The sequence below is a fragment of the Camelus ferus genome, chromosome 3 (genome assembly GCF_009834535.1).
Source record: "Camelus ferus isolate YT-003-E chromosome 3, BCGSAC_Cfer_1.0, whole genome shotgun sequence".
In the NCBI taxonomy this organism is placed as follows: domain Eukaryota; kingdom Metazoa; phylum Chordata; class Mammalia; order Artiodactyla; family Camelidae; genus Camelus; species Camelus ferus.
This window is the reverse complement of record NC_045698.1, coordinates 90253842-90268360: the sequence shown is the minus strand read 5'-3', so window position 1 is coordinate 90268360 and position 14519 is coordinate 90253842. Positions and strand designations below refer to the sequence as shown.

At 38.8% G+C, this 14519-nt stretch overlaps 1 protein-coding gene across 1 annotated transcript in view; it reads right to left on the bottom strand.

Annotated features, from left to right (window-relative positions):
• LOC116662698 overlaps window positions 1–4941 on the bottom strand; it is a 485265-nt gene extending 480324 nt beyond the window's left edge. Inside the window, exon 1 of the mRNA XM_032476646.1 lies at window positions 4828–4941. The gene's annotated coding sequence lies outside the window, so the exon portion shown is untranslated. The remainder of the gene's footprint in view (window positions 1–4827) is intronic.
• Between the last annotated feature and the right edge of the window lie 9578 nt (window positions 4942–14519).

Genomic DNA, 14519 nt, shown 5'->3' with positions numbered 1-14519 from the left:
GAAAACAGATATTTTTATATTGATTTTGGTAGAAAATCATCTCCTGTATTTCCAAATTAATTGATACACAATATTGAAAATAATTCCATTAAAGGTTCAAATAATAAAAAGTATATAAAGCACTTAGAATAATGCCATCATGAAGTAGTCGCTGAAAATTATAATTTTTAATCTGATGTGCTATACGTTTGTGTAATTATTTTATCTATTCTATATAATTACACACACATGTGTATGTCTATGTGTGTGTTTTCAAGCAAGTCCTTCTAAAATTATGCAGACCAAGATGCCTTTTTGGTCCTTTAAAGCAATTTTGCTTTTTTGTTCATTGAAAGCTTAATTCTTAATGGAAAATCTTAGTTCTCTCACTCAAAATTTTGAGGGAAATAAAAGCCATAAACCCTCCATAATAACAACAATGAACAACTAATGTAGAGTTTCTGATCCAATTAAGGATGGATACCTAGTTTCAGATGTGATTTTTTAAAAATCTACAGCTCGTAGGAAAAAGTTACATTTACCTGCTTCCTTATTCCTAGAAAAAATAACGTATATACACACACATAAATTATTATTTATTTAGTAAATCCTACATGTCAAATGCTGTACTAGTGATAAGCAAAAATGAGTAAGACATGGTTCCTAGTATCTGACTTGCTCATAATTTAGTGAGGAAGACTGACGTCAATACGTATCTATAATGCACTGTGGCAACATTGTCGAATATCAGAAAAAAGATACGTACACATGTTGTCAAAAATGCAAATATGGAACAAAATTATTCTACAAGTTGTAAATGGTGTGGGGATGTAGGAGGAAGAGATGAGATGTCCCCAGCCTCACACTCGTTGACAGTTTCAACAGGTTAAGACTCCCTTATTTTCCCAGGTCTCATCAGCCACACGTAATAACCTCAGTAATATTTGGCCCCAAGTCCTATCCAGTTTTGTTGGTGAAACAGCCCTCCACCTATTCATGCATGTTTGTTATTGACTGTCTCTTTTTTTTGAAAGAGGCAGGAGAACCTCCTGATTGCCCACTCTGGAGAGTGCATGCTAGAGCTGCCAAAAACACACTATCAGCACAAACTCCACTTCCGCAGGTCCAGTTTTCAGCCCTAGAACCAGGACTCTGGTTGCTGCCCCCACTTTTCATCCTTCATTAGTTCCATCCAAAAGCTACTGGCCACACATTATTTCCACTAAAGCCACTGCTTTATCTGTAAACCAGAGACGTCCTTACACAGTGCAACAGCGTTCGGGCAAACCTGGAGTTTATGTCCACCCTCTCATATATCTGAGCTTTCCTGAAGTCTTTTATAATCTAAGTCAGATTCTACACCACTGCTCTGCTTATAACCTCCAAAAGGCTTCCCATCTTCCTAAGAGTTAAAGCCAAAGTCACTGCATCTTGCAATGCCCTCTGCGACCTGGCTCCTTACTGCCTCTGAGGCCTCATCCCTCACATCTTCAGCCCCGACTCCTGCTTTCTAACCAGTGTGTCTCTCTGCTGTTCCTCCAACCTCAAGTACAATTCCACCTTAAGACACTACTTGCTATTCCCTTTGCCAAGGAAACACTTATCTCAGGTATCAGTCTGTTCTCACTTAATTTAAATCTCCACTCAGTCGTCACCATATTAGAGAGGCCTTCCCAGGTAACCATGTACAGAAAAGCAACCTCTGCTCACTCTGGCACTACCTTTCTTACCCTGCTTTACTTTTCTTCATAGCACATAACACACTCTGCCATATTTGCCTGTTCTGTTAGTTTTCTGCTTCCTCCAGTGGGATATGGGCATGGTACTTTGTTCTGTTCACTGTTTTATCTCTAGCACCTGGAACAGTACCTGACATTTAGTAGTTCTTCATTAAATACTGCTGAAAAATTGAATATCCAAGACATTTGATACTTTTCTTGCACTGGTCATTAGACTCAAATTTGCACAGCAGTTCACAGCCACACCTGGTTTGTTTTGTATATCACACTGCCACATCAGTGAGTAACGAGATTGTGCAGAACCCCAATATGAGCACATAAGAATTAAATGGATAAACAAAGGCATACTGTTGCATAGAACAAGACACATTTCTAGACAAGAGTATGCTTAGAGGAGTAAAGGATATACATTTTGTAGAAAACTAAATACATACAGAGACATCTTCTGTCCATTTAGTTTATTCAGAATGTCAAGAGTGATAAGTAAGTTTTTAAATATATTGGAATTTGGGGGACCTAAGTAGACTCTCCTCTTTTACACAATTGATCTTACTCAGTAGCTAGTATGTGCCATCTTTATAATTCAAGCCTGTTTAATTTTGCCTAGGATATTACGAGACCTGGCTTATAATGAATAAAATAATTTAGAAGCAAAATAAAAAGAAGTAATAATTTTTCCAAATATCTTCCCCCAAGGAAAGTTCTGCTTGTTAATACTAGCCTGAGTTGATCTGAAGGCTTATTAAAAGAAAATGAAAGATTTGCAAATGGTTCTGTTTGTTTTACGTAGGAGGGGAATGCATTATTTTTATTCTCTAGGGGGAAAATATGCAACAATTTGATTCGACTCATTCCACTACAAAAGCCAGAAGCAATTTCCTCATAAGCATTTCCATTCTTTTCCTCCAAGTACTCTATTAAGTATTAAGATAAAAAAACAAAACAAAACAGGGGAGTTAGATGAATATGAAACAAAAGAGAATATTTAGATTATTTAGGTTATCAATATGATCTACATGATTTCTACCTTTCTGAATTTACTTAGGTTCCTTAGTGGCCTAGTAAATAATCAGTTGTTTTAAGAGTTTCATGGGACTACACAAAGAAAAAGTACTCTCTATTGTCAGGGTATAGTGTTTGAGATTTACTGATTAGGTCAACCATATGATTTATTATATTACATGAACTCTTACATATTTTGGTCTATCTCATCAATCATGCACTGACAAGAGTTTACTTAAATTCACCTACAACTACTATGAATTTACAGTAGCATTTCTGCTTTACTCTTTTTTGTGGCGTGACAGTTGGTAAATAAAGATGCTTGAAAGTTATAACCTTATTCTAGATTGCACACTTCATCATTTACAGGGGCACTCTTCTTATTTAACACTTTACCTTGAATAAAACTCACCCACCAAGCCCATTACTTTGTTAAATATCCAAATTCATCCTTCATTCCATTAGTAATTACTTCCATATCTGGGTATTTTTTACTCTTCTAAATTGAGTCATAGTGCTACTCTATCATACTGAAAACTCGGGTTGAATGGTAAATATAAGCGCTACCAACACACTTAAGATGAGATAGTAAGGGAATGGAGAAAAAAGGGAGTGGTTGATTAAATACAGAAATATAGAAATAACAAAAACAAGCAAGCAAACAAACAAAAATACCACAGGTCATTGTTATAGTTCTTTCTTCAACTGGTCTGAAGTGATAGTTTATAACTTCCATGTTCCTCAGCTGGTAAGGCTGCTACACAAACCGTTCTCCTTGTGGGGCCTGAGCCTTGGTAGATTTTAAAATAATGATGATAATAATAGTAACTATTATTATTATATTATTGGTTTATTTGAAATTCTATGAACATTTTAAACTGGATGTAGAAGTTGTAAGAGGCATCACAGAGAAATTCCTGGGTTTCAGACATACTTCCCCCCGTCCCCCACTACGTAATAACATCAATCACATTCATCTTGGGTCAGTCACCACAGTCTATCAACTCCCTTCTTTCCTCAATCCTTTGAGGACAGGAAGAGCCCCAACAGTTAACTGGCAGCCTCAGCATCAAGGTCAACTGAACCATTATTTTGTGAATGCATTCCTGCCTTGGAAACCAAAAATTCTAAACCTGCCAAAAGCACAGCTAGAGAGAATGAAAGCAGATCTGTAGAAGAGGGTCATTAAGAGAAATGAGGAAAAGTAACAACAGAGTTTGGTTACTTGCTTCGAACACAGAGAGTATCCTGCAGGACAGCACCTCAAAGTTATCAGCTGTTGTCATCCAGCTGGTGTTACAGGAAGTAATGTACTGACCACTGCACCATTTTGTAATGAATCCCTTAAACATCAACCTGCTTTCTCACTTTTTCACCATAAAAGAATTTCTTTGTTAAAAGCAGTGTATAACAGATACAATGATGGGAAACAAGGGATTCAGGATGTCTAAGAAGGACAATCTATATACCCAGAATAAATGTTTATTCCAATGGGGGCAAGTTTCTGCCCCATCCATGCTGACATGGTTGGCTGTTCAAACCTTTTCTTCCTATCGGAGGAAAGAGCGTCAGTCAGCTGTTAGAACCCGAGGCACTTAGCAGTGGGGTTAGCCAGACGAACTGTGGTGAGGGAAAGCCAAGGTTGTTAATATATGCAACTTTCATCTTTGCCACTGTGGCCACTTTTCTTATTAAGCCATTGAGCAAACAAGCACTGAGGTAACAGGGAAGAGTCACACAGAATCCCTAAAACGTGTCTTATTGTCCACTTGATTACTGAAAGCCTGGTCTGCAACAGACGCCCTTGATGAATATTCATATGGGACACAAAGAGTCTACTCCAGACCCATTCTGACAAGACCATACTTAAAATGGGCTGAAATATTGTTTCTAGTCCTCAAATCCTATTCCCTGCAATTATCTGACCATTCCATCCAAGCTTTAGCCACTGTTCACGAATCAGTATACATTCAGATTTCTGGCCAACTCTTTTCCAGGCCCTCCAGATATATCATCTGAAGACACAGCCAAAGGATACTACTGCTTCCTCACAGTAGTCGGATACTCCTGAGATACCGCTTAGTGCCATCATATTGTGCTCACTTACCTGCAAATCAGCCCTCCTTCCTTCGTCAGCTCTGTCTCGGGCATCTTGACGTGGCCACAGACGTATGCTGAGGAAGAGTCGGCACTGCCACGGAGTAGATGCTCTCAACATTAGAAGCACTAACCACTGAACGGCAAGCGCATGCGCAGTATCCAACACTTCAGCAGTCACCGGCCTGTCGGGGCCCTCCGGGTCTGTGCGACCATGGCCAGTCCAAACCACCTGAGGGTTGTCCTGGGTGGGTCGGGGGAGTCTTCCTTTGTAATACGACCTAATACTAGGGCTGCAAAAGTGAAGGCAGGCTCCGTCTGCTTGTGCTGGGCTGGCGGGCCTCTCCATGCACCACGACTCCCAGGTGTGTCTCTCTTTCTATGACGGGTCCGTCTCACCTATCAAGGTTTCGCCGTTCCCGACATACCTGGCTTCTCAACGAACGAGAGTCTCTATTTCAGTGCGAGCGTGGACACCGGCAGCCGCCGGGTTTCCCCTAAGACTCAGAGAGTAACCAAGCCTCCTCTGAACTGCGTGCGGCCTTGCCTGCACTGGCTGCGGGCTGAGCCGCACCCCCCTGCTCCGAGGACCTTGCTGCGCAAGACCCGCATGCGCATTTGCCCTCCTGCCCGCGCCTCAGAGCCTCCGCCCACTGCGACCACGCCAGCCGCCCGGGTTTCCAGTTGTCTCTTGTTGAAGGATTCCCTCACCCCGCCCCTCCCCACCCCGCTATGGCAAGACTTTTGAATTCTCTGCTGCACCCCTTCCCCACAAGGTTCCCCAGCTCTGCCTTCTTGGGAAATAGGCAACATTAGGTAAGACAGGGATTGGAATTAGGCAGATGACTCCGGTCCCCCATGAACCAGGTCCAGTTATCCGGCCCCTCATGACCCTTGAACTGTTCCAGGTCTTGTTTCCCTGAGCTTCAAGGCACGTGCATGCACAGTACACACCCCTTCCGTAGGCCTTGGGTGGGTCCAGACCCCTGGTACTGCCCTAGGTGGAGGGGTTCCCTCTGCCCCGCTACGCAATATATTGGAACCTAGAATATTCCAACATAATTAGATACCTCAAAACTCCGTTCACCTGAAGGACTTAAAGGAAGGGACTTTCTCGGGCAAATCAAATTTAGACAATTTGACCATCTTGAAATAAATTCCTTAATATTTACCATGTGCTCATAGTCTAATTTTAAAGTCTTAGTAAGATGCCAGTAGTTCACAAATCCAGTTTGAAGACTGCTTTCTAGCTACAGTTAACTACTTGTGGTTTATAAACATACTTATTGCTTTCCTAAAGCTATATTAAAGAGCCTAGCTGCCATCTCTTCTTTAAAAAAAATTCTTCACCCTTCAGAGTTTTTTTTTTTTTTTTTTCCTGGTTCTTCATCTCAGGTGGGCTTCCCCCAATCATGCCTATACCTAGCAAATAGTTACTTCTTTCAACTTTTTTCATTCTTGCATGTTGAGTGTGCCATCCTTTTCCTTACAGAAATCTGACCAAAATAGAGGTTTTATGAATTGTGTTCTCATGCTTCCTTGCACTATTAATCTATCCCGCTGTTCAGGTAGCAGAATAGCTTTGTATTATTCATTGATTAATGTGAAAGGCAAGTATAGACAGAAAAGACTTAATTATGCTCTTAACGGAAGTGATCATCTTAAAAACCACAACTCAATTTCAAGAGCTAGAGAAAAATTTCTTGAATTCCAAATGACTGACTCCTTATATCGAAAACCAAAGCACATTAAGTACGGGTTAACAACATAAACCATAAAATAGGAAAAGATTCCAGATGATAATTTGAGGACACATTTTCTGCCATTGTGGAAGGGGGAGACTTCTGCTGAATTACAGGAGGAGGAGGTGGTATTTTGGAGAGAAAGATAGGAAAGAAGAAAAGAAAGGAGAGGAGAGGAGAGAAGAGGGGAGGGGAGGGGAGGAAAGGAGTGGAGAGAAGAGAAGAGAAGAGAAGAGCAGAGAAGAGAAGAGAAAAGAAAAGAGAAAAGAAAAGAAAAGAAAAAGCCACATAGGTTTGGGTGAATATGAGAACAGATAGATGTGTTCTCTGCTTCATGTAGCCTAAGAAAGTTCTCATGCCTTAGAGGCACCTGCATCTATACAGCACCCAGGCAAGGCTGAGTGAGTGATCTAGACAGATGGTCCAGAGAACAGACTCCTGGAGTCCTTTATACCCCATAGCAGTGAAGGAAAGCATTCGCTTACAGCCCAAAGAGGGAAAGAGATAAGACTTGGAGAGAGTAAGGAGGGCAAAGAAGATACAGATTAAAATGATCTGATATCTGTAAATCATTGACATTATTTGGTAATTTAGAATGACAGGGATCAGGTGAGAAGCTTCTCTTTAATAGAAGCCAGAGTGGTACTGTGATATAATTGTCTCCTAGTGGCAGGATGATAATTGGCACATTAGATGCTGGATACATAACCAAGATAAGAATGAGAAGGAGGAGGGTGGGGACATGAATTGAACCTGAATTACCCAACGTGACTGATTTCTAAAGCAGAAATGACTGAGTTACTTGAATTGGCATATTTAAGTTTTCTATCGATAGCCAAATTAGTGCATGATTTTTATAATTAACTTACAAAGAAGTAAAGTTCATTTTCTACTTCTAAATATTGTGGATTGTTGTAACTGGCAAGGAAGTGGTAATGAACTAAACTCCAGAGTAAAGTGGGCTTTTTAAAGGTAGGCAGGAATGTATCAGCATCCACACTTACAGAAAGGTGCCTGGTATGGATACAGGTGGGAACGCAATGGCCGTTGGAGAAGCTTAGCATGCTGAAGGGGAAATCATCTGGGCTTTTGACAACAGCATGGGCTGGGAGAATGGACTGCTTCTGGAAGAGAGTCAAATATAAGGACAAACTCCTGGGTCATTAATTCTCCCCCATCCTTTAGTTTTGCTCAGAAAACAATATAAGAGAAGGGGCTAATAAGCAGAAAGAAATCATCATAGTGCATTTATCAAGGTAACTGGATTCTGCAGCCCATTTAGAGTTGAATCTAAAGTGAACTAAAAACAGCCAAAATATCTGCCAGTCCTGCCCCTACACAAATAGTGACTATATCAAAGAGATGGCACCTCAGGGAATTGGGGCTTGAGTTAATCACAGGTGAACTCAAATCTATTTACAAATTCAACCTAGTTCCAGCTCAACCCATATCCTCCTGGGAGGAATCTGAATGATCAGCCCTCAAACAAGCTGCGAGACACAGAACAAAGGCTTGCACTTTCTGAGAAACAAACAAAACATATACTCAGTCTCCAATATTCTTTTACATGTAATTCTTGGAATATAATAAAATACATTACAAACATGAAGAAGGAGGAAAATGTGACTCAGAACCAAGAGAAGCAGTCAGTAGAAGCATACTCGCAGATAGGCAGGTTATTGGAATTAGCAGGCAAGGACTTTAATACAGTTATTAACAATATGTTAAATAGTTTAAAGGAAAAGATGGATCTAACTTGTGAAGAGATGGGACACTTCAAGAAAAAAACATGAACTCTAAAATAAAATGAAGCAGAAATTTTAGATCTTAAAAATTCAATAACTGAAATAAAAATTCCAATGGATGTTTTTTTTTTGCAGTAGCCAAGCTGCTCTTTACATCATGATCCAATGATAGCTCAGTGAAATGGAAGTTAAAACCAAAAGGAAATACCAGAAAAATTATCAGAATATAGGATAATATCTAGTAAGTGGCTCTTGGTACCGTAATTTTGGGGTCTCTTATTTGAAATGGAATCTAGAATCCTGGTGCCTGTGTTAGAATTATTGATGCTTCACTTCCTGGCTGTGGGACCTCGGTCTAGTAAATTAATCCCTGTGTTTCTGTGTTCTCATTTGTTAAACAGAAATAATAATAATAATACCTACCTTTTAGGATTATTGTGGAACAAAATGGGAAAATGTAATTAGTAGAGTGCCTAGAAAATGAGTAGATATCAACAAATGTTTATTATCATTATTATTTGCAGTATTATTCAAACCTGTATTTTTTCAGATATAAATATTTGTTAAAAATAGCCCATGTCTCTTTATATGGAAGGCCATAAATAACGAGTCAATTGTGTTGGAGTGGAATACTTCTGAGGATTTATTCTAAAAAGTTTTTAAAAAAAAGATATTTAGGGAGGCAAACATTCAGACTTCAGAAATGGAAAGATGAGGGGAAAGGCAAGCACTTTATATGCATATATGCAGATACAGATAGATATTTTATAAATAATACATTAAAATTTTTCACAAAATTGAAGATAAAGGTCATGGACTTTAACATTTGCTTATGAAGAAAAATTCTAAATGCATGTTTGTCTTTGGCATTCTCCATCTAGCCTTTGTTTACAGAAAAAATTCCAAGGTCCTTAATATGACAGTAAAGGTCTTTATCTAGCCTTTTTTGGGAGAAGATGATCCCTGCCTGATCTCTTCGGTCCACAAGAAACATTTACTTTGACGCCTCTGAACTTCTAATGCATTCCTGTACCATGGCCTTTCATGTGTTTTGCAGTGGTTCTTTGGTCTTCCTCTTTTGCATCCCTTAAGGGCACCAGCCCTATTTTAACCAATTTTGTATGACCAGAAATTAGTGCCATGGTGGGAGGAGTACAGTAGGCATACAGAAACAACTTATTTAATGAACAACTATTTAAAAGTCTAGAATAAATATGAGAAAGGGGAGGGGGAAGCAGAGAACACACACACAGCTATCTAAAATGATCAGAAACCTTCACTCTATTAATTGATGTATGATATGAAGAGTAGGAGAGTGAGCATGTCTTAGGGAAGGATGCCGAGAAATAAAGATATAGCAGTGGTTTTTCATTTATCATTTTCAGAGCAACAAGCAGTTAATCAGAGCTGCTCATCAGACTATTTTAGAAAAAAGATGACGATGATGGAGTGTGATGAGCTTAAGTTTAAAAAAAGATTATTGCTGCTATTATTACTACGTATTACAATGTCGGAAAGGAAAGATAATTCTAAAATCTCACCCTTGGAAATTAAAACTGTTGGACACTAGGAATATTAAAATATGTATAAATCAGAATTGTTCTGAACTATAAAAATCCAAACAAAATCCAAAAAACAGAGAAGAGAAGAGCGTGACACAAATAGCAAGGAAACAATGACCAGGAGAAACATTGCTAGATTTACTTAAAAAACATGTATATATTGTCTGTTTGGAGTACCAAGATCTTATTGGTTGTAGGAAAATTTAAAACATGCATTATATATTTATCATTCTTTTATATGAAAAGATTTTCTTTTTATCTTTTGGGTTCTTTCATGAACTAGTGATAAACAAAAATGCCAAGTTATCTTGGCTAGCCTATATGAAACTAAGTTCTTCAGAGCTTTTGAAAATTGCTGGAGAGGTAAATCAACCAATTAAACATACTCCTGAGATTTCAGTTTCCTGTGTCGATTTAACACATTCATCTAATCAAAACTCTTGATTGATACATCCCCATATCATGGCATTTGCAACCCACTAGAAGTTCTTTGTCTCTGTGAGAGATTGACAGACAGGTTACTTTATAAAAAGTGTTTTGTGAAGTGTCTTTTAAACCTACTTTCCATGAGTACACCTGCCTCCTTCTTGAGGAAAAAAATAATAATTGTTCAAATCCTGGTCCTTAAGTTAAGTACATCACTCTGTTTTAATCTGTCTAATAATTGAGATTCAAGTTTCAAGCTTTGAAGAGAGTCAGTGTTTCTTTCCCTAGCTTTAATTCCCAGTTTTCAGGAGACAAAGTACATTGAATGTACGATAGATTTAAAAGGTTCACGGATTCTTTGTAATTATTCCCATTGAGAGGTAGAGTGAAACTCCCCCTCCTTCATGACTTGCTTGATTGATGGAATGTGGCAGACTTTCTGAAGCTAGGTTATAAAAGTCTTCCAGACTCTGCCTTTGTCCCTTAGAACTCTTGTTCTTGGAGCTCTCAGCTGCTTGTAAGAAGCTTGACTACTCTGGGGCAGTCATGTTTTGAGGACCCTAGCCCTAAGAATAAGGTTCTGGAAGATGAGATGTGTTGAGAGAGACAGATAGAGAGACAGAGAAAGAGAGACCAAGAGCACCACAGCTCCAGACATGCAAGTGAAGATGCCATCTTGGAAGTGGGTCCTCCAGCCCCAGCTAACCCAGCAGACACCGTGGGGATCAGCTGAGCCCTTCCTGTATTCCTGATCCTCAAAATCATGAAGAATAAAAAAATCTTTGCTTTAAGCCATGAAATTTGGGGAGTAGTTAGTTATGTAACAATACTTAACCATAACAATTGGGACTCTACTGAAAGCTTCTTAAGATATATTTGTAAAATGAACCTTGCTTTCGACTTCAGCAAAGCAAAGCATTTGGATAAATAAGACAATTATTAAATTATAAAGGCAAGGAAAGTTCTTCAATTTGCATGTAACAGGTCACTCAGAGAATGTTTGACTAAAATATAACTTTTGATTATGGAAATAATAGTAATAAAATGATATTCTTCACACCCATCCTTAATTTCCCCCTAAGCAACGATAAAGTGTCAGCATTTCTAACTACCTAAAACTTTCTGCAGAACGGTTTATGCCTTTTTGACCTGACTGAGAACTGATGAGTGAAGAGGATGTCAAGTTCATAAAAACGACAGATGACTCTGTCATTAGCAGATGCATTAATCTCTGTCAGGAGAGAACCTTTCATTTGAGGGATAAGTTAGATAAAATTCCAATGCTGAAATTCCATTCCAGTCGAAAAAAGCCTTTACTAACCAAACTTTTGTTTAGGATGAAACTGTTGTTCTTGTTATTTTACTTACAAGTGAGGACATTTAACATAACAAATGTCACAATTCTGTTTAAACAATAAAATTCCAATGAATGGGTGAGATTTGTAAAGTGAAAATAGAAAGATGCAACACTTAGTATATACAAGTGAGCATTATTTTTCTCAGGAGAAAGTTTTTGAGTGTTTTCTAGGTAAAAAACATTGAGTCAGACTTGATTTTTACCCCTTCTTTAAAAGCATTATGTTGCTTCTTTGAGTTCTCTGAATCAAAATAAAGAGGGCCTTCAGAATTATAATTTCATGAGTCATTGGCAGGTAAGAGAATTCTGAGAAAAGGAGAGGCACAATCACTCTGATAACCAAAGATTAAAAGAAAATAAGCATTTTGAAACAAGGACTAAGAGAAAGTGTGGTTAACTCCCAACCTTGATAGAAAACCACGTTCTGCTCCAGACACTGCCAGAGCATGTCTGTCACGTACTGTCAGATTCAGGAGACAATGGCCCACGAATATTTTCATATCTCTTCATGGACAGAGCTTTCTGAACCAAGAGTGCTACAACCTTGGTTAAAAGTTCATGAACAGCAAGCACATCTTGGAAGTTAAATTCAGATACCTTAAAGAGAGATTGACAGATTTATCTCCCCTGGAACTATTTGTTTGGATTACAAGGGTAATGGTCCTAGGGACTGTGCCCTCCTCTTCTCAGATTTGTTCATACGGGAAAGGTAAGATCCTGCCTTCTCCTGAGGGGAGGGTGAGCAACTCTGCCAGGCAGCCTGTGAAGTCCCCGAGACTCACAACTGTGGAGATCCTCTCTTGTGACACTGACCCCGACTCTGCATCCAACAGGTCCATCTGGCTGTCACTGACTCACCTTGTAGGGGTCTGAGGTACTGCACTGGAAGCCAATGCAAGATGTTCTGTAAGTAAATAATCAATCAGCTCTCTAAGCCAGAATCCTCACGTCTTCTGTCAGGACAAAACAAATACAGATATAAAAACTTAACAGGACTGTACTCCATGGGATAAAATCGCTCATCTTTGTGGTGAAAGCTATATTCTTTTGGGTTTGGGAATCCCTGAGCCCTCTTAATCAAGTTTCCATTCTTATTCTTTCTCTATAACCCCTGAAAAATAAAATATTTTAATAAAGGCAGAGCTATTTGTTGAAATATCATTAAATATAAAAATTAAGCATTTATTTTTAAAAAATAGAATTGCATAAAAATTTCAGCTAGACCCCAGACTGTGCATGACCAGATTTGAGTGTAAGGGTAGAAATGGTCACCAGTGAAGTGGAAAATTATTCCTGTCACTTATGAATGAGATCATTGGGGATGGGGTGCAGGCTTTGCCAACGTTACAATCTTGGCACAGTGCATTATATTAGCTGGTAATCAGTACACTTTAATGGAAGTAAATCATAGAAGTAGTTTGTTCTAAAACACAGTCTGTGACCAGAGACCCATACCAAATCTCACAGATTTGATACAATGATGAAACTAATATGAAACAATCTGTAACCTAACCATATTTATTATGTCCCTCATGAAGACATGTTATGATTGAAGAATCACGGTCTCCCTGAAGGCTGGAGAAAGAGTAAGAAGGGGAATTTCTTTCAGTACCTCCATCATTTTGGGGAGACTGGCAGACTGGAGATTTCTCAGCTGCTTGGTAATTAAATATACTCACAGTGAAAAAGACAGAGCTGGTTTGGAATTAGCAAAGGTCAAGACGAAAGACATAGGTCAAACAATTTGCTCTTTGCATAATTCAGTTCTCTTTCATTTATATGGACTTTTGTGATGGATATATTGATTAGCTGTTAGTCATTAGCTATGGCTAGTCACTTTTTCAATCGATTACCTGAAAGATGCTGCCTTCTCCAGTTTAGTTCGCAAAGTACACAAATAACTGCATAGTTCAGTTGACTTAAAATGACTGTCTATGTAACTGGAGACCAAGACGTGACAGACTTCTGATTATTTTTATTCTCTTCTGTTTTTCAGCCTGACCATTAGTCACTGATGTACATTCAAAAGAATGTAGTCTTTTTTAATCATTACTTTTGCATTGAATGCAAGTTTTGAACTTGCCCTAGCTGTTATTTTACAAAATATAGCTTCATAAATTCTGGAAGTGAAATAGGCCAAAATATTTTACTCTCTAAAATTTGGTGGAAACACACACATGAAGACGAGACAGTTCATTCAAATAGCACTTATGGCTGAAGCAGAAATATATTAATGTGCATTGGGTGAATAGCGTGCAATCTCTTGTAGCAACAGAAGGGTGAATATTGCTGTCTAGGATAAAGGCTTACGGTCCAGGGAGGTCCTTGCCTTGAGAACTAGTATCAGTTTCCTGTTAGATAAAGTCTCCTCTGACTTTCAGGCTCTCAGTGCTTGATGGCAATGCGGCTGAAAGTCAACATCTATTTTAATTAATTCCAAGCCTATGCTTACAAGACAAACTTCCCTCCTGAATTTTGCCTCTACGAAGGCTTTGAGTATTGGAAGATAACAATATTAGGCCACGCAATGTGCCCTTGTGAACTAGTCATCAGCTGTTCTCTCTGCACTGAGGAGCCTATTGGAATTCCATGCCCTGTGTGATTTGCTAATGTGGATCAATCAGTCTTGAAATATGCTCAAAACCCCTTGATAAGGTAGAGCCCTGAACCCAAAGGGTCACTGATATACTCCAGAGCTGTTCAGATTCCACAGAAGTGTAGACCCTCCTAAGTCACAATCTTTGATCTGAAACTTCATAGATGAGATTTAAGAGAGCCTGGATTAGGTGATGGTACAATGACACCCAGAGACAAGGTTTATTTTCATATTCTGGAAGAAAAAAAGGGGAACACCTGCCACAATTGTGCAG